The following is a 27,137-nucleotide window of genomic DNA, read 5'->3' as shown; positions in this document are numbered from 1 at the left end:
GGCCAAAGTTTGAAGTTTTAAGAAGCGAAGAGAGGACAGAACCTGGTGATATTTTTGAGGGGCATGGACAGAGTAGGAGAGTTCTGTGCCCAGGTGGCCCATATGGACAGATGGTGTATCATTTGTTTGAACACAGTTATTCCTCTAAAATTGGAGGTTACAACACAGAGATGAGGAGGTATTTGGAGTGTAAAACTTTTGTGGGTTTTTAAAAGAATGAAGAATATCCACTGGAGAGGAACCAATGTGCCTTTTGGAAAGCGTGCATGAACTCCAGTCCAGACGGGTGTCTTTGCCTCAATTTGACTAGCTGTACTTGTAGCTTGTGTGACCTGCACTTGAGCAGAGGATATGAATCCAATTTGTTCATGGTTACATGGCTTTGGGGTTGGCAGCTAATGAGATATTGGAGGATTCTGTCATGAGCTGCTATTCCACCTTACCTGTTTACTCTGGCTGGTGTTACAGGTACATGAGAAAGAGATGTGTCCCTCAGTTGGGGGCTCAATATAGCAATATTCCTCTTATTCTGAATTGTAATTTATCCTATGCTTCTGTATGTTGGAAATCCTTAATTATACAATATGTGACAGTCAAGAAATTGTCTTTTGTATCAGAAGAGAAATTGGAAATTTGTGATTTTGGCTCTGTTATATGTTATGAGAATCAATGAACTTGGAATAAATACACAGCTTCCCCTACCTCCACTCCTTCCAGCTCTCTCCACAATAGCCATTCCCCCAAATCCACTGATACTCTGTTTCCCTTCAGAAAAGAGAAGGGCTCCCATGGATATCAACCAAATATACCATGTCAAGGTGCAATAAGACTATGCACAAACCCCCATACAAGGCTGATCAAGGTAACTCAGTAGAAGGAAAAGTGTCCAAAGAGCCGCCAAAAGAGTCAGAGCAACCACAGGAGCTACTGGTAGGAATCCCACAAACAAACCAAGCTAAACAACTAAAGCAATTTTGCAGACTTACTGACAAAGTGTTCTATAGGCTCCATGATTGCAGCTTCTCTTTCTCTAAATCTTTATGAGTATTGTTAAGTTCATGTTGTGTGAAATGTTCTCCTATTTCCTGGGATTAGGGACATGTCCAGAAATATACAAGGATGACCCCAAATAAGATCCTAAGCAATAGTGATGAGGCTATCCTAACTAAATGTCTTTGCCAAATAAGGAGAATGATGACTACCTTATATGCCATCGTAGAGCCTTCATACAGCAGCTGATGGAAGCAGAAGCAGACACCCACAGCTAAGCACTGAGCCAAATTCCTGGAATCCAATTGTAGAGAGTGAGATGTAATGAGCAATATATTCATGACCAGGCTGTAGAAACCCATATAAATAGGTGATCTGCACAAAGAGGAGATCATTGAATTCAGACTGAGAGCTCAGAGCCAGCATAGGACAGAATTAGGCCCTCTGAATGTGGGAGTCAGTTAGGAGAGGTGGGCAATATATGGGGCTCCTAGTCATGGAACAGTATTTGTCTCTAGTGTACAAATAGACATTGGGAGCCCATTCCCCATAGAGGAACACTTTCTCAGCCTAGACACACTGGAGCCTGCCACAAAAAATGTGATGGACTTTGATTCCCCATGGAAGTCTTCACCTTTTCTATTGAGCAGAAGAGGGATGGGATGAGGTTCAGTCTCGGGTATGGGCAGATGGGAGGAGCACGGAATTGGTACTGCTATATAAAGTAACATTTCTAATTTAAATTTTAAAAATTAGAAAACGTAAAAGCTCATCAGAATGTAGAACTCTTAAGTTTCCCAGGACGAGATGTCTGAAGCAGTAATTTACCTTCAGCAATTCTTTCTCACCTCTCATGATCACCTGTCCAACTATAGGTTCTATCCCATCCCTTCCACCCTACATCAGCTGTGCTCACATTTAGATCTTAAATGTTAAAAACAATAAAGATAATGACTAATTATCATATACTGAAATTAAAGACATATAAATATTATAAAAAGGAGAATATGACCTCATTATTAAAGGGAAAATAGAGCTGTAAAATAAATGTGAGATAAATGAGCTATAAAGGGTGTTTTAGTTACATTTATAAGTTATTCAAATCTTGGATATGCATTTTATATTAAATTATGAATTGTATATTGCAATTAAATATGAGCTGCACACTGGAGATTTTCATCAGAAATGTTAAATGTGTGGACTGGGAAGGCTAAGCCTCAAACTCAAGTGTCTATGACTTACATACTTTTAAATAGGGCATAACAACCAATGAATCAAAAACAATTAGGTGAAATAAATTGGAAAATTTATCAGTATATATAAATAAAAGAGTGATCAAACTGAAGGGGTTTTGGTTTAACAATGGAAAGTATGGATAAATTGATGGGAATTTTCCTAGAACAATGGTTGTAAACCTTAATGTTGTGATGATGCCTAACCATAAAATTATTTCTATTGCTACTAAATTACTGTAATTTAGGCAGTGCTATGAATTGTAATGAAAATATTTTTAGAGATAGACGTTTGCAATGAGTTTCAACCCACAGTGTGAGAACCAATGGTGTGATCTGTGACTTCTATCCTGTTAAATTTAACCCTTTTAGCTAGCTAATATTAAAAAGTGAGTAAAATGGCTGAATGGATGAAGGTATTTGCTCCCTGTCTTCCTACCTTACTTTGAATGTTTAGGGCCTATGTTGGGGGTGAAAGCAAATTGACTCCTGAGGACACTCTCTCTCTCTCTCTCTCTCTCTCTCTCTCTCTCTCTCTCTCTCTCTCACACACACACACACACACACACACACACACACACACATATGCACGGATGTGCATCATACGCAAAATATATAAATAAAACTTTAGGACATAAAATTAAGGGGTAAGAGTTACTTAACCCTTCTATGTACATCAACTGAGTGGGTAATTTTTAATGCAGTGTCTAACTTTCGGAAAATTATATAAACATGCAACATTATTTAAAACTATCATATAGCTTTATGAATGTTATTTATATACCCTCTATAATCAATGTTATCAATATTAATAAAAATGAGCAAACACATACTCTTCAAAATTCTGGTTTGACTTGCAAAATCTGCTGTCTTTGAAGAGGGTAGTAGAACTGTAATTAACATACACAAATATGTTAACAAGCAGTTCATTGAACGAGTTCAGATCATATACAAGAAATCCAAAAAGCCTGTGAAGTTGAGATTTTTTTCAGTGAGTATTGGAAATACACATATCACAAAATATTTCCAGTGAAAAATTATAGAAGCATCCAATAGGATGGGCTCCTCCATTAATATTTTACTGTAGTAGTAGCACAACATCATGATTACTGATTTCATGTATCTAGGGTCATAGGTAATACTGTAGCCATTATTGTTAAGGTCATTATTGTTTGAAAAACAGGAAATTGAGAAATCATTACTTTGTTGCAATTGAGACTGGAAAAGATATTTTCCTCAGAGATAACGTCAATTATCTTTATGTATGAAAAGCTAAAATAAAATTAGCCATTGATTTTTGCACTCAAAAACTATGAGTGGAAACATACATTTTAACAGCGAAACTTAAATTTGTATCAATATACAAAAATTTGTATCACTACACAAAGATTTTTTAAGCAAGAGTACAAACATGTCTAAACTGTGTTGCAAGAGAAATTAACATAAATTTCTATTAATACAAAACATTTGAAATTACTAATTGTTTTTAAGTTACATTAGATTCAATAATCTACCCTTTTATTTTATGATTCCTATAATTTCCTAAATATAATTTATCCATGACCCATCAAATAATCAAAAGACTCCCACCCACCAAAATTTGGGACTCTGGGAGTCATGTTCTCCAGATGTTTCCTGCTGAAGGCATCCTTAAGGGGTCACTGAGAAAATTTGGGATTAAGTTTAATTCCTATGATGAGCAACAGTAACTTTAGTTGATATGCATGGGCTGTCAAGCTTCAAGTGGTCTCACTTGCTATAACAATTATCTATATCAACCTGGAGCAAATCCATAGCCTCTTGTTTTCTGTGGAAACAAAAGCAGAATTGCTCCTCCAAAGCAGTTTTGATTCTCATTTGACAAATATATTTTATTGTTTTAAAGTTAAGGCATTCATAAAGTATATAGACTCCTTTATTTCAACAATCCCTCTTTCAATTCCATTTACATCTGCAGCTATTTAAATGTTTGTCTTTTAGCATTTTTACTGCCAAAGCAAACTTTAGATTGCTAAGCCACACATGGATCTTCATCATGCTCTCCCAGATGTCAATGCCCTCTTAGGATTTCATGGGAGCAAAGTCTAAAACTCACAGAATAGTCATACATAGATAGAGAAGAACAGCACACAACCTTCATAGAATTCTAGCATTCACATGATTGTGCTCTGGCAATCATGTTACTGATGTTATCCTTGTTACTTAGTGTACTGTCTGTTCAAAGGTAAACAGTAGGGAGAAATTCATTAAGGAAATATTTTTCAGCATTCTCAGGCCTTACATTAAAATATAGCATGTTGGTTAAAATTTACTTAAATGTTTAATCCTTTAGCTATTTAGCTTTATACCTTTTGGTGATGGAACCTCCCAGGTCCCAAATTGATACACAGTTGCATGTTATATAATGCATGTCCTTTACTTGGCTCATTTCTAGCCAATTTTTCTCTAGTTAAATGATCCAATCTACCTTTTGCCTCAGGACTTTTACCTTTCTCCATTTATGTATATCTTACTTTCCTTCCTACTTCATGACATGTTGTGTGGCTGGGTAGCTGGCCCTGTACTCTTCTTTTACTTGAGCCTTCTTCCTTGCTTCCAGATTTATCCTTCTGTATATACTTTGTTCCTGATAACACAGCCTATCCTTTCTACTGACTCACTATTGGATGAAAACCTCTTCATCACAATATCAACTGTTGTATTCAGGCAAAGAAGAACAGCTTCGTAAAATTAAACTAATACATCAGAAAAAATTAACACTGTTACTACATTAAGCAAATTTTCTATAGCATAAAAGTAACACATTTTAAAATAAGGTTCTACAGAAACACACACTTACAATATGGTCAGTATTTTGCTTTAAGTTGCATAAATGTATGTGATATTTTAGAATGCCATGAAGTATAAAGATGTGCATATTGACTCCACTTGGGAAGAGTGGACTATGCTGGATACTTCTCAGAAGAATCTCTGCAAAGATGTGATGCTGGAGACCTATGAGAACCTCAATGATATAGGTAAGAGTATATTTTCCTTCCCATTTTAAAATAATAGCACAACTGTTCCTTGGTTATTGGTGTTCTTCTTTAATTTGATTGAGAAAGAAAAAGAATGTAATAAATAAATCAAAGTTATAAAGCTCACTGAGGACAGTAACATATTTTTTGCACATTTGCCTATATTATTTCACAATAATACTGTATACATTTTCTTGCCCTATATTTTAGGATACTCTTGGGAAGACAATATTATTGAAGAACTTTGTGCAAGTTCAAAAATGCATGACAGGTAATTTTCATTTACAAGCTCACAGAAATGTGTCTCTGAAGAAATTGAAATGTGTCCTGAAGTTTGAAACAGAAAACAGCAGTGTGTTTAAGCATAGCTTAATTTGCATTGATGATTATTAAATCCTCACAAGAATATAGAACTCAATTTCACGTAGTTCAACTGCATTTGAAAGGCAATATTTTAAGAAAGAAGACAAGGTAATAATGCATTGAGAGAAACTTCCACTTAAATCATTACACCACGAATGTTATGCTGTAGTACCGTAAATCCACTTATTTCTTACTACCTTTTCTAAAGATAAAGAAATGATTGAATTGATAGTGATGTCTCCAAACTTCCATTAAACAAATACTCCATAGAAAAGTTGGTTTTACTCGTGTACTTGCTGTCACAGGAGCAATTATTTTCAAGAGTCAAGGGGCAGTTATTATAGGGAATGTGTAATCACAATAACATATATCTATAAGGAACAGAAAGTCAAAGTGAATTAACTGAGGAGGTCTCTTCTTTGTAATCTTTACATTATTAAGAATATCATGTACTAGTCATTATACAAGCCATTTCAACAGAGATATGTAGAACATGTTTTACCTCTATTGCAGGATATTTAAAAGTCGTGTAGTAGTCCCTATTTTGAGCATACTTCCTGAATTTGATTCAAGTGTACCAGGAATTTGTTTTCCATCTTCATTGATAATACACCAACCACACTCTGTAGAAAATCCCTATGACTCTATGTCTGTGTAAATACTTCTGTTTGTTGTAGTTCATTAGCACATGTATTATGACTCACAGAGAAGGAAAAGTTACTAATACTAAAAAGGATGATAAACTTCTGAATTTTTCTAGTTTTCATTAAGTGAATAATCACCTGTAGAAAAAGGTTCTGAAAATGAGAACCATGTAATAAAGGATTATATATTCACAGCTATTTTCAAAGATACATGCAACCGTTAAAGAAGGGGAAAACAAGAATGTAAGCACAGTGATAAAACTATAATATCTGATTCTTCTTTACAACTTAAATAAATTGTAATATTAATTTATACAGGTAACAAGATTCAACATTGTGTTGAATATGTTAAAGTATTTACATATGACCCTTTTCTCGGCAGGCATGAAAGAAGGCAAACTGGAGAGAATTCTTCTGGATACACACAATGTGATAAACCCTTTGAAAATAACAGTTATCTCCAAAGTCATGAAACAAAACACATTGGAGAGAAACCATATGAATGTAACCAATGTGGTAAAGCCTTTTCTCATCACAGTCATCTTCAAAGGCATAAAAGAACACATATTGGAGAGAAACCCTATGAATGTAATCAGTGTGGTAAAGCCTTTTCTCATCACAGTCATCTTCAAAGGCATAAAAGAAAACATACTGGAGAGAAACCCTATGAATGTAATCAGTGTGGTAAAGCCTTTTCTCATCTCAGTCATCTTCAAACGCATAAAAGAACACATACTGGAGAGAAACCCTATGACTGTAATCAGTGTGGTAAAGCCTTTTCTCAGTACAGTCATCTTCAAAATCATAAAAGGACACATACTGGAGAGAAACCCTATGTCTGTAATCAGTGTGGTAAAGCCTTTTCTCAGCACAGTAGTTTTCAAATGCATAAAAGAACACATACTGGAGAGAAACCCTATGAATGTAATCAGTGTGGTAAAGCCTTTTCTCAGCACAGTACTCTTCAAAGGCATAAGAGGACACATACTGGATAGATACCATAGGAAAGTAACCCGTGTGGTGAAACTTTTTCACAGCACAGTAATTGACTGCATCAGAAATAAACTTATACTTGGTGATTATGGAAATTTCCAAGGCCAAATCTCTAAAAAATGATGGAAATGTACAAAAGAAATGATTAGGATGGAAGCTGACAATAAAAGTCTTTAAAAGATGGTTGGCTAACCAAAACCACAAGAATGAGTTTATGTCCCATATGATAATAGGCATCATTGGGACCGCACAAGTTCATATGTGAGATGTACCCCTGCTTGATTTTATATACCTCCTGTTAGGAGAAATTAGGAACTTTCAGGCTGGAACTCTGACTTGTTTGAATGGGCTCATATTCTGCTTCCCTGATACCTGCAACATTCAGTTTGGAACTCTGAATGGTGGTGACTTGTTGGGAGCCATACTCGTTGGCATTAACGTTTAGGCCTAAAATTTGCATGCCACTTGGTTATAGAACTGTCTTTTGATTATAAATTACTCCCAGAAGCATGAGTTCCCAGAAGGAACATCATGACCAAGACGTCAATCTATTGTTCCAAACACAGGTCCACTTACCTAGGCAACCCTCCTGCATCTCACCATTTACCTAGGTAACCCTCCTTCTCCCCACCACTCATGAACTTTTGACCCTGCCAACATTTTCTTTTTGTAGTTTTCTAACATCCTGCTTAAATGAACACCTTTATCTTGGGCTCTTATACCCCTCCCCCTTTACCTCATACTACTGACTATATAGGCTATCCTGGAAAAATAAAATTTGCCACTTAATCAGAAAACTGTCTGTGGTCATTCTCTCTTGTCACTTTCCCCATTCCCTCCCCCCCGGATATCTTGCTGTAGATTGCCATTCCACAGGTCGAGACAACTACAGTGACTAGAGATGACATACAGATTGTGGCCAGAAACTGTATTGAAGTCACTCTATGCATTAGTCCATATTATATTTCCAGAGCTGTGAAGAATGGAAGAATTTTTAGGGAGATACCTTAAGTTTTGATGATTGAGTATCAAATGCCACACAGGATTCTTTGGTTGAAACTGAGGACAAGTAGACATACAGTGTTTTTTGTTTTCACTCAGCTGTGATGGGTCATCCTCTTTCACTTCTTCCACTCTTTAGTTTTTGGCAACTCATGCTGTTGTCAGTGACAGTACCCGCCATCCCTACTGGGACTGTAAGGCTTCTCAGTCCACACCAGCAATCACTGATACCTGCCTGATTCACATGAATAAGGTTGTTCTATGTGATATTTATGTCACCCCCATTGAGTAATATCTAGTGAAAGAGTAGACACCATGAAATTCTAAATTCCAAGTGAATTTCATTTGGGAAAATACTGATTCCTCTAGATAAGATTCTATCTAATATAGCAATATTTATGGCTTCTCTGAACATCTTGCTGGAGAGGCAGGACTTGGCTTTGGGTAGGCTTTCAGATGGAAAAACTTTTAATATATGGCTTACTTATATTTCTTAGCTGTGCATACCACTTATTTTCCATCGAAATCTGTTATGACCCAAGGATGAATTACTTATCTTATGTCTACATCACTGTTCCAAATAGCATCAGGCAGGAATCATCTCCTTCTTTTTCTATTAATAACATCATGTTCAATGCTGAAACAATAAATAATCATCAGAAATGCATTCAGCAGACTTTCTTCAAATATTTGCAAATACTTTATCACACCTACTTAAATGAATTAAGAAAGAGATAAATTGGGAAAGAAGAGGAAAGTGATTCAATGTATTTTTTAAATGGATAAAAATAAATGTTATATAAAAATTTGGCTAAAAAGTGAGCTTAGCAATTAAGAGCACTGTGTATTGTTGCGTTGGACATAGATTGTCCCGTCCTGTAGGACATCAACCTGGGGCAAGAGAGTCAGGGATAGGGAATGGGGACTAGAGACACAGAAAGAACAGTCACAAGACAGGATTCTGATCAAGTGGCAAACTTTACTTTTCTCAGGCTAGCGTATATAGTCAGGATATAGAAAGGGGCTGAATGGGTTGTTTGTGCACCAGGTGTTGGTATAGGCAGGATATTAGGAAGACACAAAGAGGATGTTTGGCAGGGTAAAGAGTTTATGAGCAAGAGGTCCAGAAGGGTGAGCCTGTGGGTGGATGACTGGGTCAAGTTGTTTCTTTTCTTGAGCTGAGGTTCTAAGGAGCTGCTATGTAAAGGTTAACTCTGTGGCCTGCCAAGCATGGCCTAGGATCTCATGCCAAACCCTGAGAATCGGCTCCCAACAATTGATTACATATCTAGAAACAGTGGTTGCTAACCATCTCCTGCAACTTCTGTTCCAAGGCAACGGTTTCCCTCTTATAGCCTCTTCAGGTACTGCAAACATCCAAATGTGGACAAACACACATATACGTAAAGTTTAAAAATAAAATTCTGTACAGTAATATCATAGCCTTGAGACAGACAACAGTAATTTCTTGTCAAAAGAATTCTTTCTGGTCCTCCATAGAAGCATATGTTTCCTTCCTCTGAGGAAGCTTGCCAGAAGGAAAGAAATAACTATCATTCACAGTGTGCATTTGTGTTTTCCCATTTTTTTTCTATTTCTGTTCTGCGTGCTTTTATGTTTGAGAACTGTCGTACTGATATATCTTTTACATGTATCTCTAACAGTATACATTATAATGTACTATATTAAATCACACATTATAATGTATTTATATCTACATCATAACATATACTCTAAAAGATAGTTTTTCTTTGTAAATCTCCATTAGCCTAAATAGTTAGAGTTGGAATCTTCTATCCCTATTAAATTTTCCAAAGCATAACCTCATGCCAAAATAAAGGAGACCTACTGATGACAGTTGTTAGTATTCAGCCATTAATACTGTCCTGTACTTAGATTTCTGACAGGATATTCATTCAGCTTCAGCTACTAAGAGGGCCACCAGTGTTTTTTCACTGTGTTCCTTTTTAAAAGGGCCTGCCCATCTTCCATTCTTCTCTCCCTCTCTCCTTCTCTGTGTCTGTCTCCTCTCTCTCTCTCTCTCTCTCTCTCTCTCTCTCTCTCTCTCTCCCTCTCCCTCTCTCTCACTTTCAGTCTGCCCTTCTTCCCTCTCTCCTATTGCTCCTGTCCCTGAAGGCTAGTCTCTCCCCTCCCTTTCTCCATGTTATCATCCCTTTGCCTAGTAAAATACCTTCTGGTTGAATCCTGTCACAAGGAGTCTTTCTTAAATTTAAACAGCTTATGTGGAATGCAAACTCTTTGACAGGATGGATCCTTTTTTAACCTAAACCACCAGTGTATACATGCTGTTAATAAACAAGTTATAGCAAAACAAATTTGTCTTCCCTGTTGTAAAATACATATCACACAGAGGTTCTCTTAAAAAAGTGTTAATCTTGAACTTGCTTTGAAAAGTTTTCATTGCCTAACTCTGAGGAATTGATTGCATTCAATCAACAATTGTTGAAAACCATATGTTGTTCACCTTATTCTAATAGACATTGTTCTCTTCATCATAGGGGAATGAAATGCATTTAGCACTCAGAGCTATATCCTCCAAAGTTCAAACAGAAGAATTCTTTAAGCAAATATCTCACTTTCTAGTGAAACAGCCTTCTATTCCAAACCCATTTTCTCCTATTGCCAATTGAGGGGATTGGCGTTTACAGGGAGAATGCTGGCCATTGATTTCTTTGAAGTTTTATTTTGACTGTAATATTGTCATTCCTATTCAAAGGACAGTTTTATATTGGAGCTCTGTTTGGTGTCTCCTTTTATCAGTGGTGCCATTGATTTTGTGTGGGTTTTTTATTATAATTTAATTATAATACATTGTCTCTAAAAATGAGAAACCATTACCTAATTTTGTATTCTGAGAATTTATTGCAAATGAATTATTTGGGAATTTGTTAGTTTGTGGACTTTCTATGGGAAAGCAAGTTTACTTTTCTCCCCTTGATCTTAGAGTCTTCCCTCTTTATTTCTTTGCGTATCTGTGTTTTCATGTTTTCCCTATCATTATCATTTGTGATTTTGCTTATTAATTGTTTTTTATGGTTAGTACATTGGTATTGGATTTTTAAAATACTCTCTCCTATACTGTTCTCTTTCCCAGTTTGCTTGAATTCTTAAAATGACATAAACAAGCAGCAACACAGTTGATGTCTTGACCAGATCACAGGGGCTAGTTTCAAGGTCTGTGAGAGGTTATGTCACATGGTGATGGTTGTGGGAAGGTTCTTCCACTGAGAATGACAATATCCCTGAGGAAGTTGCACTATGCTGATTAAGAAAGCTGAGCCAGGAGGTGATGGCTTCTTCAGTCCCAGAACTTGGAAAGCAGAAGTACATGCAACATACACACAAAAAGAAACTCAGAATATATCATATAAAACTAAGAGAAAACATATGTAGATGTACAGATGAAGATACATGGGACTGGGTTAATTATAGGTTAATTTTATCTGTGAGTATTCACTTGCACAATAAACTGATTAACCCAAAAGCTCTAGCTGTAAGGATTCATACCCCGCTGCTCTCCATGACCCAAAGGGAACCAAAAGAAAGCAAGCCTGTCCTGAACCCCAGACCAAATAACATACTCAAGTTCACCCCTGTGACCATGCAGAAATGCGCATGGTCAGTGCCATAAGTGAGTCTGGTTGCATCTCTCACTACAATTCCTCTTTTATTCTAAAGAAAAAGATTTATAGTTGATACAAAACTATATACAAAGAGAGCATATGTCAAGTATTCACTGAGACAGAAAAGTAAGAACACACACCCTTAAAACCTATTGCCAGTGAAGTAACAAGAGCAAATGGCAAGAAGCATATACCTAGTCAGTCCTAGGTTAAAGGCAAAACACATTTCCATAGAGTTGCCTTAAAATGGAAAGTTTAACTCTTGTATCTAAAATTTCTATCTAGGAAGAGAGAACAATACTTCTGACATCATGTCTGCTTGTAGAGAAACATACTGACAACATCCTGTACCTAAGAATGAAGAAAACTGTTATTTTTCAGGAAGTTTCCATTTAGAGAATATGTGAGAAAAACTATGGAGTCTGTAGTCCCATCTGTGCAGATATGGTCTGTAATAGCTCAGAAAGCCAAATGAAGGGGAAACTCCCTTGTGATAAAGCAGTGTTGTAGATACAGCATCCTGCACTGCCAAGTTTAAGCCTGCATGACAATAAGACTAAATCCCAATTTATATAATAGAGTTGGGTTAATAATCTGTCATCACTGGCAACACAGGTTCATTATTAGTAAAATAATCCTTAGGGATCCTCTCTGCCTATACACACAGGGGAGGGTCTAGGCCAAGCTAGAAATGACATGACAGACTTTGAATATCCCCTGGAAGGCCTCACCCACCCTAGGGGTTGAGATGAGGACATGGGGCAGGGGAGGAGGAGAGGGAGAGGGTAGGAACTGTGACAGACATGTAAACTTGTTTCCAATAAATAAAAAGGAAACTAATCCAGCATAAGGGTAGCCCAAAACATTACCTTGGAGGGAATTCAATGAGAAGTATGAGTATTTTATTACTTTCAATTCTCCAGCTTCAATTTCTGTATAATTCATAAACTGCATTGGAAATCTTTTAAAATAACATTTACAACGATTCTGATTCAATGTTTTGGAGGAAATAAACTCATTTCATAAAGGTTGGCATTCATGTAGATAATGGGAGTCAGTGCTTAAATTATATTACCAACTGTACAGATGAAAATTCTCCAAATATATACATTATGTGTATATATAGTCCCTTGTACCTTGTTTTTCTATCATTTATATATTTCATATATGTATGCATATGTAACACTAACTCATGATGAGATGACATTAATGTTAATTGAATCTATTGCGTGTAACTATATATATGCATATATATATGCATATACATGTCTACTCATGTATATAGATACAGATTCGTAAAAATAAACATTTAGCGATAAATGATCCTATTATTTACTGCATTTCATTTGAGCAAAAATACCATAATGGCTATTCCTTATCATTTGTTCACTGGGAGAAATAAACCACTATGTTTATTTACCAAATCTAGAGCACTGATGTAGGAGGAATGAAACAAGCCCATCTAAGCGTCGGTTATTTAGTTCACGACTACATTGACATTACTTACAGTAACATAACTGAGCTGCAAATCGCAGGAGTCCCTTACAGCAACATCTGTATACAATTCATGATGATACATAAAGCTGGCACCCTTGGAACTCCTAGCCCCATTTGATGGCAGCTAGTCCAGCTAGACTCCCCTCCCCAGCAAAGTTGCCACTTATGTAAGTAGGTAGAGATGCCTTGTGACTCTTTCAACTTTCAGAAGGTTTATTGCAGAAGAGGCGGGCTCTCAATTCACATTCATCAAATAATACACACTTGGCAGAAACCTTACCATTGTAATATAGGTGGGAAATCCTTTACTAAGAGATAAAAACTTAAAATCATCAAAGAATACATACTGGACAGAAAACTTACAATTAAATTGTATGTGGTGAGTCCTTTATAAAAGCTCAACACTTTAAGTTAATCAAAGAATAGATAACAGAGAAAATGTTAAAAAAAATTACACAAATTGTGGCATGTTCTCTGCCCATGATTCACCTCTTCCAAGACACTACACACACATAGACATCAGAATACTTAAAATTTTAATGATTATGTTATGTTCTAGGTCATTTTCCCATGTATCATCTCTGCAAAAACTCTCTACATCCATACAGAAGAGAAATCTTATAAATTTGAAGCATGTGGGAAAAAACCTCTCTTGGGTTCTTCAAGCTTAACTCTCATTACAGAAACCACATGAGAAAAAACACTCACAATGTTAAAATGTGGCAAGTTTATTGGAGTGCTCAAATTGTCAAACCTCATCGGTAATGGAATAAAACCTAAAAATCATACAGAATTAAAAAAAATTTTTTAAAGAAGTCCGTTCTCCACATCCAATCCAACATAGACTGTCATTGGTGTTATTGATTTTAGTCATTCTGATTGCAGTAAGATGGTATCTCAGAGTGGTTTTGAGCTGCATCTCCCTGATGGCTATGGATGTTGAGCACTTTCTCAAGTGTCTTTCATCCATTTTAGATTCCTCTGTTGAGAATTCTCTATTTAGTTCTGCACTCCACTTTTTAATTGTATTGTTTGGTGTTTTGGTGTCTAGCTTATTGTGTTCATTGAATATTTTGGAGATTAGCCCTCTGTCAGGTGTGGGGTTGGTTAAGATCTGTTCCCATTCTGTGGGCTGGCGTTTTACCTTGCTGACTGTGCCCTTTGCCTTACAGAAGCTTCTCAGTTTCTAGAGGTCCTTTTTATTAATTGTCAATCTCAATGTTTGTGCTACTGGTGTTATGTTCAGAAAGTTGTCTCCTGTACCGATTTGTTTGAGGGTGCCACCTACGTTCTCTTCTAGGAGGTTCAGTGTGGCTGAATATATGTTGAGGTACTTGATTAATTGGGAATTAAGTTTTGTGTATGGCAATGGCTATGGATCAATTTGCAATCTTGTACATGTCAGAATCCAGTTATGCCAACACAATTTGTTGAAGATGCTTTGCTTTTTCCATTGTATAACTTTAGCTTCCTTGTGAAAAATCAGGTGTCCATAGGTGTGTGGGTTAATATCATGGTTTATAATTAGATTCCATTGGTCAACATGTCTATTTTTATGCCAATACCAAGCTGTTTTCAGGACTATGGCTTTGTAAAAGAGCTTGAATTCAGAGATGGTGATGAATTCAGAAGTTCCTTTATTATACAGGGTTGTTTTGGCTATTCTGGCTTTTTTTTCCATAAGAAGTTGGGTACTGTTCTTTCAAGGTCTGTGAAGAACTGTGTTGGGATTTTGATGTGAATTTCATTGAATCTGTAGATTGCTTTTGGCAAGATTGCCATTTTTACTAGGTTGATCCTACCTATCCAAGAGCATGGGAGATCTTTCCATTTCCCTGTATATATATTAATTTCATTATTTAAAGACTCAAAGTTCTTACTATAAAGGTCTTTATCATTTTTAGTTAGTTTTACTCCAATATATTTTTTGTTTTTAGTTGCTATTGTAAAGGGAGATGTTTTTCTGATTTCTTTCTCAGCATATTTATCATCTGTATATGTAGGGCTACTGATTTTTTGAGTTAATCTTGTATCCTGCAACTTTGCTGAAGGTGTTTATCAGCTGTAGTAGAGGAACACTCCTACATTGCTAATGGGAGTGCAAACTTGTACAACCACTTTGGAAATCAGTATACAATTCTGAGATACCAACTTACTGTTGTTAGAATGGCTAAAATAAAAAACAACAATGATAGTTTATGATGGAGAGGATGTGGAGAAAGGGGAACACTCTTCCACTGCTGATGGGACTCCCAACTTTTACAGCCACTTTAGAAATCAGTATGACAGCTCCTCAAGAAAATGAGAATGAGTCTACCACAAGATTCAGCAATTCCAATCTTAGGCATATATCCAAAAGAAACACATTCATACAACAAGGACATCTGTTCAGTGATGTTCATAGCAGCACTATTTGTAATAGCCAGAAACTGGAAGCAGCCTAGATGCCCCTCACCCAAAAATGGATAGAGAAAATGTGGTACATTTACACAATGGAGTACTACTCAGCAGAAAAAAAAAAAACAATGGGATCTTGAAATTTGTAGGAAAATGGATGGAACTAGAAGAAACCATTCTGAGCGAGGTAATCCAATCACAAAAAAAACATGATATGTACTCACTCATATGTAGAGTGTAGACATAGAATAAAGGATTACCAGCCTACAATCCACACTGCCAGAGAAGCTAGTTAACAAGGAGCATCCTAAGAGAGACATACATGGTCCCATGGAGAAGAGGAAAGGGAAAAGATCCCCTGAGCAAATTGAGAGCACCAGAAAAGCGGGGAGGGAGCTATGAGAATGAAAAGGGGAAAAGAGGAGTGTTGAGGAGGACATGAGGGATCAGAAACGTTGAGTCAGGGAAAGAATAGAAGATAACAAGGTTGGAGATACCATAAAAGAGGGAGAAATTTTAGGTTTACAAAGAAATCAGGGTCTAGGGAAATGTCTGGAGATCTACAAAGATGAAACCAGCTAACAATATAAGTAACAGAAGAGAGGCTACTTTAAATGCCCTCCCATGATAATGAGATTGATGACTGACTTATATGCCACCCAATAGCCCTTATCCAACCGCTGGTGTCAGTAGAAGCAGACACCCACAACTTACCACTGAACTGAACTGGAATCCTGATGCAGAGAAGGATGAGTGAAGACCAAAGGGGTCCAGACAAGGCTGGTGAACCTCACAGAAACAACTGACCTGAACATCCTGGAGCTCTTGCTCCCCAGACTGATACCTTGGATACCAGCGTGGGACTGAATCTGACCCAATGAAGAGGGATTTCATTAAGGAAACCTCAGAAACCTAAAGGACTTCCTGTAGTAGTTCAGCAATTATCCAAAGTATAGGTGTCGATTTTGGAAGCCAATTTCCACATAGAGGAATACTTCCTGAGCCAAGACACATGGGGTTGGGCCTAGACCCTATACCAAAGGATATTATAGACTCTGATGCCTTAGCATCCAGGGGGAGCAGAAAGGATATATGATAGATAGGGTTTTAGTTCGGGGGTTGTAGGGGAGAATGGGATACAGAAGCGAACTGGGTTTGTCATGTAAAACAATCTTGTTTCTAATTCAAATAAAAAATTCTGAAAAAAAATAAGAATAATTGTCAGGTGAGAATGGCATTTCCTATGACCAGTCCATTTATATTTGTCAAATTTGGAGTTTTGTATTATCTATCCTTAATCCAATGTTTTATACCAAAACCATTTTTTTGTCATAACTTGTATTACCATCCTAAACATTGGCCATTTAGAGTTTTTATTGAACCAACCAGAGTGATTATTCCACAACAAGAATAAAAAATGCAAAATTAAAGAAAAATCTTATAATGGCTCCCTCTATTATGGTATCTCTTTTCTTACACTGTTCTAGTCTTCCCAGACTCAAACTTATTTCTCTGTAATCTTCTCGTCTCCCCTCCTCTTCTCACATTCCCTATTTCATAACTCCATCTCCCCTCCCCCATGCTCCTAACTCTCTCAGGAGATCTTGTCCCTTTCCCATTCTCTGGAGTATGATGTATGTCTGTCTTTAGGTCCTCCTTTTTTTTCCTACCTTTCCTGGTGATGTGGTTTCTTGGGTAGCTATACCCTGATCCATATCTAAAATCACTATATTAGTGAGTACAACCATGTTTGTCTTTTTGTGACTGGGTTACAACACTCAGGATAGTTTCTTCTAGTTCCATCCATTTGTCTGTGAATTTCAGGTTCCATTCTTTTTTTCTGCTGAGTAGTACTCCATTGCATAAATATACCACATTTTTTATTCATTCCTCATTGGAGGGGCATTTAGGTTGCTTCCACATTCTGCCTCTTTCAAACAATGCTTCTATGAACATAGTTGAACAGATGTCTTTGTTGTATCAATGTTCATCTTTTAGGTATTTGCCTAAGAGTGGAAATGTAGACTGATTCCCATTTTCCTGAAGAACTGCCATATTGATTTCCAAAGTGGCTTTATGTTTTTGCACACCCAACAGCAGTAGAGGAGTGTTCCCTTTTCTCTACATCCTCTCTAGTACTGTTTAGATTATTTTCTACTGGATCCAATATGACTACCAGGGTCTTTGAATGTCACATCAGTATAAGCAAGCATTTCAGTTATTAATAACTGTGTCTTTCCAACACACCTTAGTATTTAAGGGGATATTTAAGGCTGTGTACTTAGATATAATGTATGGAAATTCCCCATGGATATATAATATCAAATGGGAAGGTAATGCAAAGTCATATTAGGCAGAGAATCATGTTTAATATCATCTTTGGCATTAAGAAAATCTCTGAGTTGCAGAAGGGCAAATTTACTAATTTAATTGTACCTTGTAGAGATATATAATTTCTAATGCAGGATTGTAATAGAAGAAAAGGACTGAGCTTCTCACTGACTCACATATACACAGAACATTGCTTATTTTCAAAGAGGGATATATAGTGACACTTTGGTTGAGTGTGGTCTGTATCTCCTTTGGCAGAGTGGAAACTTCTGGAGCCAGCCTGGGTAAGGGAATATTTCTGAATCTCCTTATTAAGAGGAGGAAACACCTTATACACATTATTTCAGTATGTAGAAATCCAATTCACCCTTGACAGTGGTGAAAATCCTAGGTTACCTTGGATAGTGGGAAAATATTTGGGCTCTGTCTCATTAACTTCCAATTATGCCCCCTAGATACAGATATGCATACCATGAGTCAAAACTTTGTGAGTCCAGAAAAAATTCAGAATTTTTTTCCTGAAGTATGACTGCTCTTCTGGGCATGCTTCCACAAGACTTTCTTTGTCTCTACAATTGATAACAAATTTTCAAGTATATTTGCTAGGTTCTATGCAGATGAATCCATGCCTATATTTTATTCTCTGCTATATATTCATGGATGTAGTGTGGTCCCATCTCTTACAGGTGTTGAAGTTGCTGATTTGCTCAGCTGGGGAGGCTTTCATTTGCAATGACAAGTGACCATATTCAGAAAGGTCAACTAGAGTTCAGACAGGTAACTCTGAAATGTCTTTGAAAACATGATTGCTTGAGACACTCACTTGCCAATAGAAAACATTTTGGAGTTTTCAATTACCAGATAATTTTGTCCCAAACCACGTTAGATGATATAGAATACCTGGGGCACACTGATTTGCAAAGATGCATTATAAACTTTCTAATCTATCCTGTTGTCTCGAAATACCCAATTATTTTCTACAGAGGAAGAAGCATAAGGCCCCCTTAACTTTAGTCCCTGTTACTGATTATTAAAATGATTTATACCCAATTGTACAAATGGACAAATGTTAGTGCCATGGAAGAGAAAAATAAAAGTTTAAATCCCCTTGGTATAAAGGACAAAAGTCAAAAGCAGTCTTTTGTCTAAGATCTATGTCTTATGCCTTATCTAAAAGTGAAAAGATGAGGAGTAATAATGGAAGAATGGGAGTACTAGACACCTTCTGTGAAAGAATAACTGTGTGACCCCCTTAAACAAAAGTGAATTTCAGAATCCGCTTGGTCAGTGGGTGCATAAATCATACTTCCCTGACTTAAAAGGGATTAGCAGTAGAGGAATATCACAACATATATAACCAGGTTTTGAACCAATTCTTCAGATGTTAGTATTTCCATATGTTGTCTTTAATCTGGGGAAGACCAGCTAGCATTCAAATGCTGTTTGTAACACCATGAATGATGCAGGCTGAGAAGTTTGCTTCATCTATTTTCAGCAGCCTTTTCGATCTACGTATTAATGGCAGAATTCTCATTTCTGATGACTGGCTAAAAGATAGATGGCATGAATTCTTGACTTTGTTTGCAAATACTAAGTCCTGGCATATCTAAGCTACATATTATTCAGAGAGGAATTCTCTCATAGATCAACATCTCTAACTTTAAATATCAGACTACATTAATCATAAAACAAAGGCCCAAAGGACCACAACTTAGTTAGAGAACATGTTGTGCATCGTACATAAGCCAGGGGATATCCCATAATCCCTCAGAAAAAAGACTCTGTCTGTATGATTCATACTAGGCTGTTCCTGGAAATCAATGTCAGATTCAAAGATTCTTTTATAATGGAACATCAGTTCTTGAGTGTGAGCCAAAATTATCAAAAGGATCATTTATCACATTTCCTCAATGTGAGCTGTTTACATTCTAGCTTGTTAGAGCTGAAATTTTATAATTATGTAGTAGCCAAGAAACATTTTTATAATAAGGGCTCTGTGCACTCTTTGACCTTTGAAGAAATGTTTTATGCTCACTTTTTTATAGGTGGGAAAATGAAGAATATAAGTACATAGGATTTCTGAGGAGTGTGCATCAGACACACTCTTTCAAAATAGTGGGAATTATACTCCTTTGGCCACATAGGGAAAATCTGACACATTTTCAGCAGACATTTGCATACCATGTAAAATTAAGTCCAGTATACCCTAGAATATTCTCCTCATATTCCAAATTTTCAATGTGATTAGGTATGTTCATATCTAGAATGGGATCTGCAAGAGATATGTCACTACTCTTAGGATTCATGAAAATTTTGTGTTTCTGTTTCCAGATAAATTGCGTAGTTGCATTTGTGTTCAGTCAATCTAACAGATCTGGTCTGCAATGGTGAGAACACACTTTTTACAGATTGAATTGAAGGAAGTAGATAGATTCCAGGCTCTTCTTGCTCTCATTGTTCTCTATGACCTGCCACTATAGTGAACAATGTTTCTCAGTAAGTAGGCAAATCAATGTGCCCATGCTCAGAAAAGGAAAATATGAGAGATCCTTGTGTCAATCGCAGAAGGTCTAACTCTGGTCTTTCATAGGTTGAAATAAAGTAAGGCAAAATTTGGGAGGCAAAGTATCTCCAATGGTGCTGTTGTAAGTTTAAATGCCACAATTTACCTTTTGAGGAGGAGCACGATCCAAGAAAATTCTTGTCATATTTGAATTCTTCTTTAAAATATAGAAAACATCTGTCTCTGGCAACTCTACTGAAGTCATGAGTGAAATCTTCACATTCTTCTCAGAGTTTGGATGTAAATTCCTAGGCCTATGTTCTCAAACTTATAAACAACTTAAAAGATGTTATCACAAAGAACAGGAACTTCCCAATTTTGGTGAAAACTTATTAGTAAATGACCTGGTTTTCAAGCTAGCTTTTCTATATTTGTGATGGGTCTTCAAATTAGTGTTCCCCAAATTTCCCATGGATAAGGGTATACGTAAGGTCTACCAAGCACAGAGGGAGAAGGTCTCAATCACAGTTAGTTTTCCTTGGAAACAGTGTAGAACTAAGATTAGCATGAATGCAAAGAAGACATTATATCATTGTTTAGTGATAGGGTTTACCTTAATCACCATTTAATATTGTAGAATCACTTGGTATACATGTTATGCTCTGTATCTTTCTTCTTCATAGGATATTATCTCTCACAATATAGTAGAGATAATTAATGTCTATATTCTCCCCATTGAATATGGAATCCTGTATGCCACTCTTAGTTCACTCCTGAAAATCTGATGCTATGCTCATGTGGTTAGCACAAATAAGTTAATTTCACATATGAGAATTTTCCAAGTAGGTTTAGTAGGTTAGTTTTGATGAGTTTAAATCTAGGTCTTACCTTTGTCCCTCTTTCCACAGAAAGAGAAAGATTCAGAACCTTGAAGGTAGTACTTCATTTCTTCTTGTTCCAAAGAGTGAGGAGCCATGATTTTACAGTCATGCACTCAGGTTTTCCTTTAACCTCCTCTGATTAGAGCAGGAATTTCTTAGTGCCAGTTGAGAATAAATATATATTCTAGGAATACTTGTTTGGATGGGAATATACAAACCTTTCTTCTACTTAATATGAAATTCTGGGGCCTCTGACATGAAATTTAATGTCTCACCTAGCTTCTCCTTGACTGGATAGATCTCAAATTCCCTTGATTAATGTTTAGGAAACTTTTGCCTCCTGTGAATAATGCAAACATCTAAATCCCAACATTATTTTGTCTGAAACCCATTTTGGTGACTGGGGAATGTCCAAGATCACCTGAATCAAGATATGTATGTCACATTGCTTGTTGATCTACTAAGGAAAGTCCAAAGCCCTAGGTTCTCAGTATGCATTTCTCAGTAAATTTCTGTGGTAATCAGAAGTTTAGTTTGTGTCCTGGTAGTTGCTTAGGTTTATTTATGAGAACATTTGCTATGATTGAAGACCTGAGGTATCCCCTTATGAGGGACAATAAATATATAATAAATATAAATAGAAATATGTATCTGTGCACTTCTTAGGCCATTAGTTCTAAACATATTTGTCACATAGCTTATTGAGTCATGAGCATGCTGTTTGGCTATCATCATGAAAAGGGGCATATCTGCCCCATTTGGGGAATGTGAATTGGTCTGAAGCATTCTAGTTCTGTTAGGTCTGATTATTCTGAGGGAAAAATTGTTATGCTGCCTTGCTGAAGTTCTACCTGTTTGCATCTCTTCTCCTTAGTTTGTAATGCATTGTCTACAGAGTCCTAGAAGTAGACTGGAAAGTGACACCTTCATAGCAAGGGAGACGTTGAAAGATACAATATGCCAGTATAGACAGTTTTAAAGGTCCCTGTGTGAACTTCAAAGGCCCCAAAGAATCAGGGACAGGAAAAGTTGTCCACAATCCAGCATGTAGGTGTGGGACAATCTAGAACTCATATAACACATGTAGAAGTTGGCAAAATGTCTTTAGTGTAGATGAAAGTTACTTGTGCTTGATGTGAGGATGATGGAATATCTAGGGACCCAGATGTACCTGGAGTAAAGCTTAAGTCCCTTTCATGAAATATGTTTGTTGTGATGATTTCATCAGGTATTACAACTGAGATAGGAATTTGTGGGCCATAGGTTTTCTAGCTTAAGCCATTTTAATCAGTTTGTGATCTACTGAGGCGTCCTTTGGCACTCTTTTTCTGTTTCCATTTGCTTCTCCTAATAGAAGAACACATGGAGGAAACCATTGTAAGATGGAGAATAGGTGAGCTATTCTACCTGGAATAACACCTGTGTGAAATTCCAGTCTGCAGGCATGGACAACAATATGCCAAAAGAACTCCTGAGAGAGCAAAAGGTTTGCACATCACCCTCCAAGGAGAGGCATCATCACAAACACCTCTCTTACTTGTGGTACTTGCTAGCACCTCTCCGGCAATGTTGGAGTAAACCTGTGCCTGTATTGAAGATGAAGGGAAGACCTCAGAAAAGGAAAACACAAGATGAATGACAAAGTCCCATCCATCAGATGTGTTAAATGTTAGTGTTCTCTGCTTTTAAGGAAGGGGAAGGAGTTTGTGGGTCGATGATTTTCTGGTACAGGCCATGGTAAACTGGTGCTGATCCATTGAGGGTTACTCATGTTGTAGTTTGTAATATACATCTGCTACTCATAGAGGATGACAACATTGGGCCACTTTTTTAAGTGGGCAAAGATATTGTCTATTATACATCGGAGGGCATATGTATGAGCATCCAGTCTACAGGAATGTACAGTGTTATAGTCCCTTGAGTGAAGTACAAAGGCTAAGAAGAATCAGGGACAGTGCAAAATAGGTTCACTGAGGCCTCTGCAGGGGAGCGATAAGCAAGTATTTCTTCCTCATGGGTGGATAATAACATAGCCTGTCAGGTAGACTAAGAACTAATCTGGGACTCTTCTGAGGGTGTATAAATGTCTGTCCTCATGGCAATACCAATTCTAGGTTTTAGGCCTCCATCAGTCTTACCGTATTGAATGGAGTTTGTGAGTCATAGTATTTCTGTGCAATGTCATTGTTACCCAGATGTGATCTACTGAGGATTCCTTCTATGGTGGTTTCTGGTTTCTATCTCCTTCTCCTAGGGGAGGAATGCCTGGAACCCATTTTGTAAAAGGGAGTATCAGTGATCTCTTCCTGTATAGAGAGAATACGTGTATGGGTCCAATCTACAAGAATGGATAGTGTTATAGGTCCTTGAGTGAACTTTCGGGGAAGAAAATTTCCAGAGCCAGAACCCTCTGAATGTGAGGGATCATTCAGAACTCCCTCCATTATGCACTTTGTTTGTGCTCCTCCAGTAGAGAGGGAAGTATCCTGTGACTCTTCTGAGAATATAGGAAAGTCTAGAGACACAGATGTTCCAAAAATAATGACGATGTCCCATTTATCTTTTGTATTGAATATTAGGCCTCCCTCAGCTGTTAAGACATTGGTGGGAGGTTGTGTGTCATAGGATTTCTGGCTGAGTAATTGTCAGCAGAATGTGATCTATTCAGGCTTCCTTATGCAGGGGCTGCCTGTTGAATGTTGGGTCTCATCAAAGAGGATGGCCTGGTGTCATCTTTTATAGATGGAGAATTTTTCAACTCTTCCACCTGAGAGGGCATATGTGTGAAAGTCCAATCCACCTGTATGGACTGTGTTGTTTGTCCTTGATTGAAGGTCACAGGCTGTACAGAGTCAGGGACAGAGAAAAATTGGTCCCCCACAGAAGGAGAGGCATCATCCAGAATTTCTCCCTCAATTGTGGATGATGTTAAGGCCCCTCTAGTAGAGCTGGATAAAACCTGGGCCTCTTCAGATGATTCAGGAATATCTGGAGAATCAGATGTCCCCATTATAATATCAATGTCCCATTTATAAGAATTGTATGGTATTATGACTCCCTCAGCTCTTAAAGCAATGCAAGGAGTCTGTTTGTTGTGTTTTTGCAACTCTAGGCCATTTTGATCTGGTTTTGATCTATTGAGACTTCCTCATGGTTTAGTTTCATGGTTCAATCTCCTTGTCTTAGAGCAGGAAACCCTGGGCCCCAATTTGTAGGAGGGAGAGTGAGTAATATCCTCGTTCGGGTTGAGCATATGTGTGTATGTCCAATCTGCTTGAATGGATAAAGTTACAGGCCATTGAGTGAACTGTAAGGGCCCAAAATAACCATGGCCAGGGCAGTATGAATCCGGATATCCCTGTAAAGGTGTGGAATCATCCAAATAACCTACAACGCATTTGGACTCTGTTTGTGCTTTGCTAGTAGAGATGGAAGTAACCTGTTCCTGTTCTGAGAATCAAGGAAGGTTTAGAGACCCAGATGTACCAAGAACAATGTCAAAGTCCCATTCATCTTTTATGTTGGATGTTAGGCCTTCCTCAACTGTTAAAGAAGAGGTGGAAGATTTTGGGTCATTGCAATTATGTTCTAAGGAATTGGCATCAGGATGTGATCTATTGAGTTTTCTTTGTGCTGTGTCTTTCTGCTGAATACTGCTTTTCATAGAAGAGGGTGGCATGGGGTTCATTTTGAAAGAAGAACTCTTCTACCAAGAGGAACTATGTGTGAACATCCAGTCTAAAGGAATGGACAGTTTTGTAGGCCCTTGTTCAAGGCTGTGAAGTTCAAAGGCTGAGAAGAATCAGGGACAGAGAAAAATTGTTTCACTGAACCCTCTCCAGGTGAATCCTCTGCCAGACCTCCTCTCTCACTCTCTCACTTGTAAATGTTGATAAGGTCCCTCCACGAGAGCTGGAAATATCGTGGGCCTCTTCTGAGGATGAAGGAAAGTCTGGACACTCTGATGGCCCCATGGTAATACCAATTATCCATTAATCAGAAATGGTTTTAGGCCTCCCTCACCTCTAAAGGCATTGCATGGATTTTGTGGGTCATAGGATTGCTGTGCAATGCCATTGTGATCTCGATGTGATCTACTGACTCTTCTTTCTACTGTGGTTTCCTGTTTCAATCTGCTTCTCCTAGAGGTGGAACATCTGGGACCCAATTTGTATAAGGGAGAATGTGTGATTTCTTCCTTTGGGAAGGGCATATATGTTTATGTCCAATCTGCAGGAATAGATAATGTTATAGACCCTTGAGTGTCAGAAGGGCAGAAAAGAACCATAGACAGAGCAAAATTGTTCCTGACAAACCTCTTAATTTCACGGATTACCCTGAATTCCCTTACTTTGTGGACTCTGTTTTGTGCCAATCAATAGAGATGGAAGCAACCTGGGTCTGTTCTGAGAATATTGGAAGGTCTAGATTCCCAGTTGTACCAAGTACAATGTCAAAGTCCCAAAAATGTGGGTCACATTTTTGCAACTCTAGGTCATTGTGTTCCAGTTTTGATCTACTGAGGCTTCCATGTGCAGTCATTTCCTGTTTTAATCTGCCTCTCCTAGAGCAGGAATCCCTGGGCCACACTTTGTAAAAAGGAGATTGATTTATACCTTCATCTGGGTAGGGCATATGTGTGTATGTCCAGTATGATGGAATGGATAGTGTTACAGGTCCTGGAGTGAAATGCAATGGCCCAAAAGAACAGGGACCAGAGGAAAATGGTTCCTGAGACCACTCTGAATGTAGAAGATTATTCAAAGCACATTCCTCCAATCTGGAATGTGCTTGGGCTTCGCCAGAAGAGATGGACCTATCCTGAGCCTGTTCTGAGAATAATGGAAGCTTTAGAGACCCAGATGTACTCAGAACAATATCAAAATCCCATTCATCTTTTGTATTGGGGGTTAGTCCTTCCTCAGCTATTAAAACATTGGTAGGAGTTGGTGGGTCTTTGGATTTCTGGCCTGAGCAATTGTCATCATGTTGTGATCTATTTAGGCTTCCTTGTTCAGTGGCTACCTTTGAATTATGGATTTCATAGAAGAAGAAGGCCTAGGGTCCTCTTTTATTCAGGGAGAATGTGTCAGCTCCTCCACCTGAGAGGGCAAATGTCTGAGTGTCCCATCTACAGGTATGGAACGTTCTGTTGTTCCTTGACTGAACTGAAAAGGCTGAAGAGTGTCAGGGGCACAGAAATATAGGTCCACAGCTATCTCTGTATGGGAGGAATTGGCCACAGCTCCTCCCTCCATTGTGGATGATGCTAAGCCCCCTCCAGTAGATTTAGAATTAACCTGGGCCTCTTTTGAGGAAGAAGAAATGTCTGGGAATCAGATGTTGCCATTAAGCTATCTGTGTCCCATTCATTGTAAGTGTTTGTTGTTCGGGCTCCCTTAGCTATTAAGGCAGGGCAGGGAGTTTGTGGGTCATATTTTTGCAAATTTAGGGCATTTTGTTCTGGTTTTGATCTACTTAGGCTTCCTTGCGCTGTGTTTTCATGTTTCCATCTGCTTCTCCGAGATGAGGAAAGCCTAGGCCCCGCTTTGTAAGTGGATGTATGAGTGACCGCTTCCTCTGGGTAGGGCATATGTTTGTATGTCCAGTCTGCAGGAATGGAAAGTGTTATAGGACTTTGAG

The 27,137-nt window shown here is 37.7% G+C and overlaps 1 pseudogene; it reads left to right on the top strand.

Moving 5' to 3' along the window:
- The first annotated feature begins 831 nt into the window (after window positions 1–831).
- LOC118239758 overlaps window positions 832–27,137 on the top strand; it is a 166,190-nt pseudogene continuing 139,884 nt past the window's right edge.

This window comes from Cricetulus griseus, unplaced genomic scaffold, assembly GCF_003668045.3.
Source record: "Cricetulus griseus strain 17A/GY unplaced genomic scaffold, alternate assembly CriGri-PICRH-1.0 unplaced_scaffold_1, whole genome shotgun sequence".
Classification (NCBI taxonomy): Eukaryota; Metazoa; Chordata; class Mammalia; order Rodentia; family Cricetidae; genus Cricetulus; species Cricetulus griseus.
This window is presented reverse-complemented; position numbering and strand designations above follow the sequence as displayed.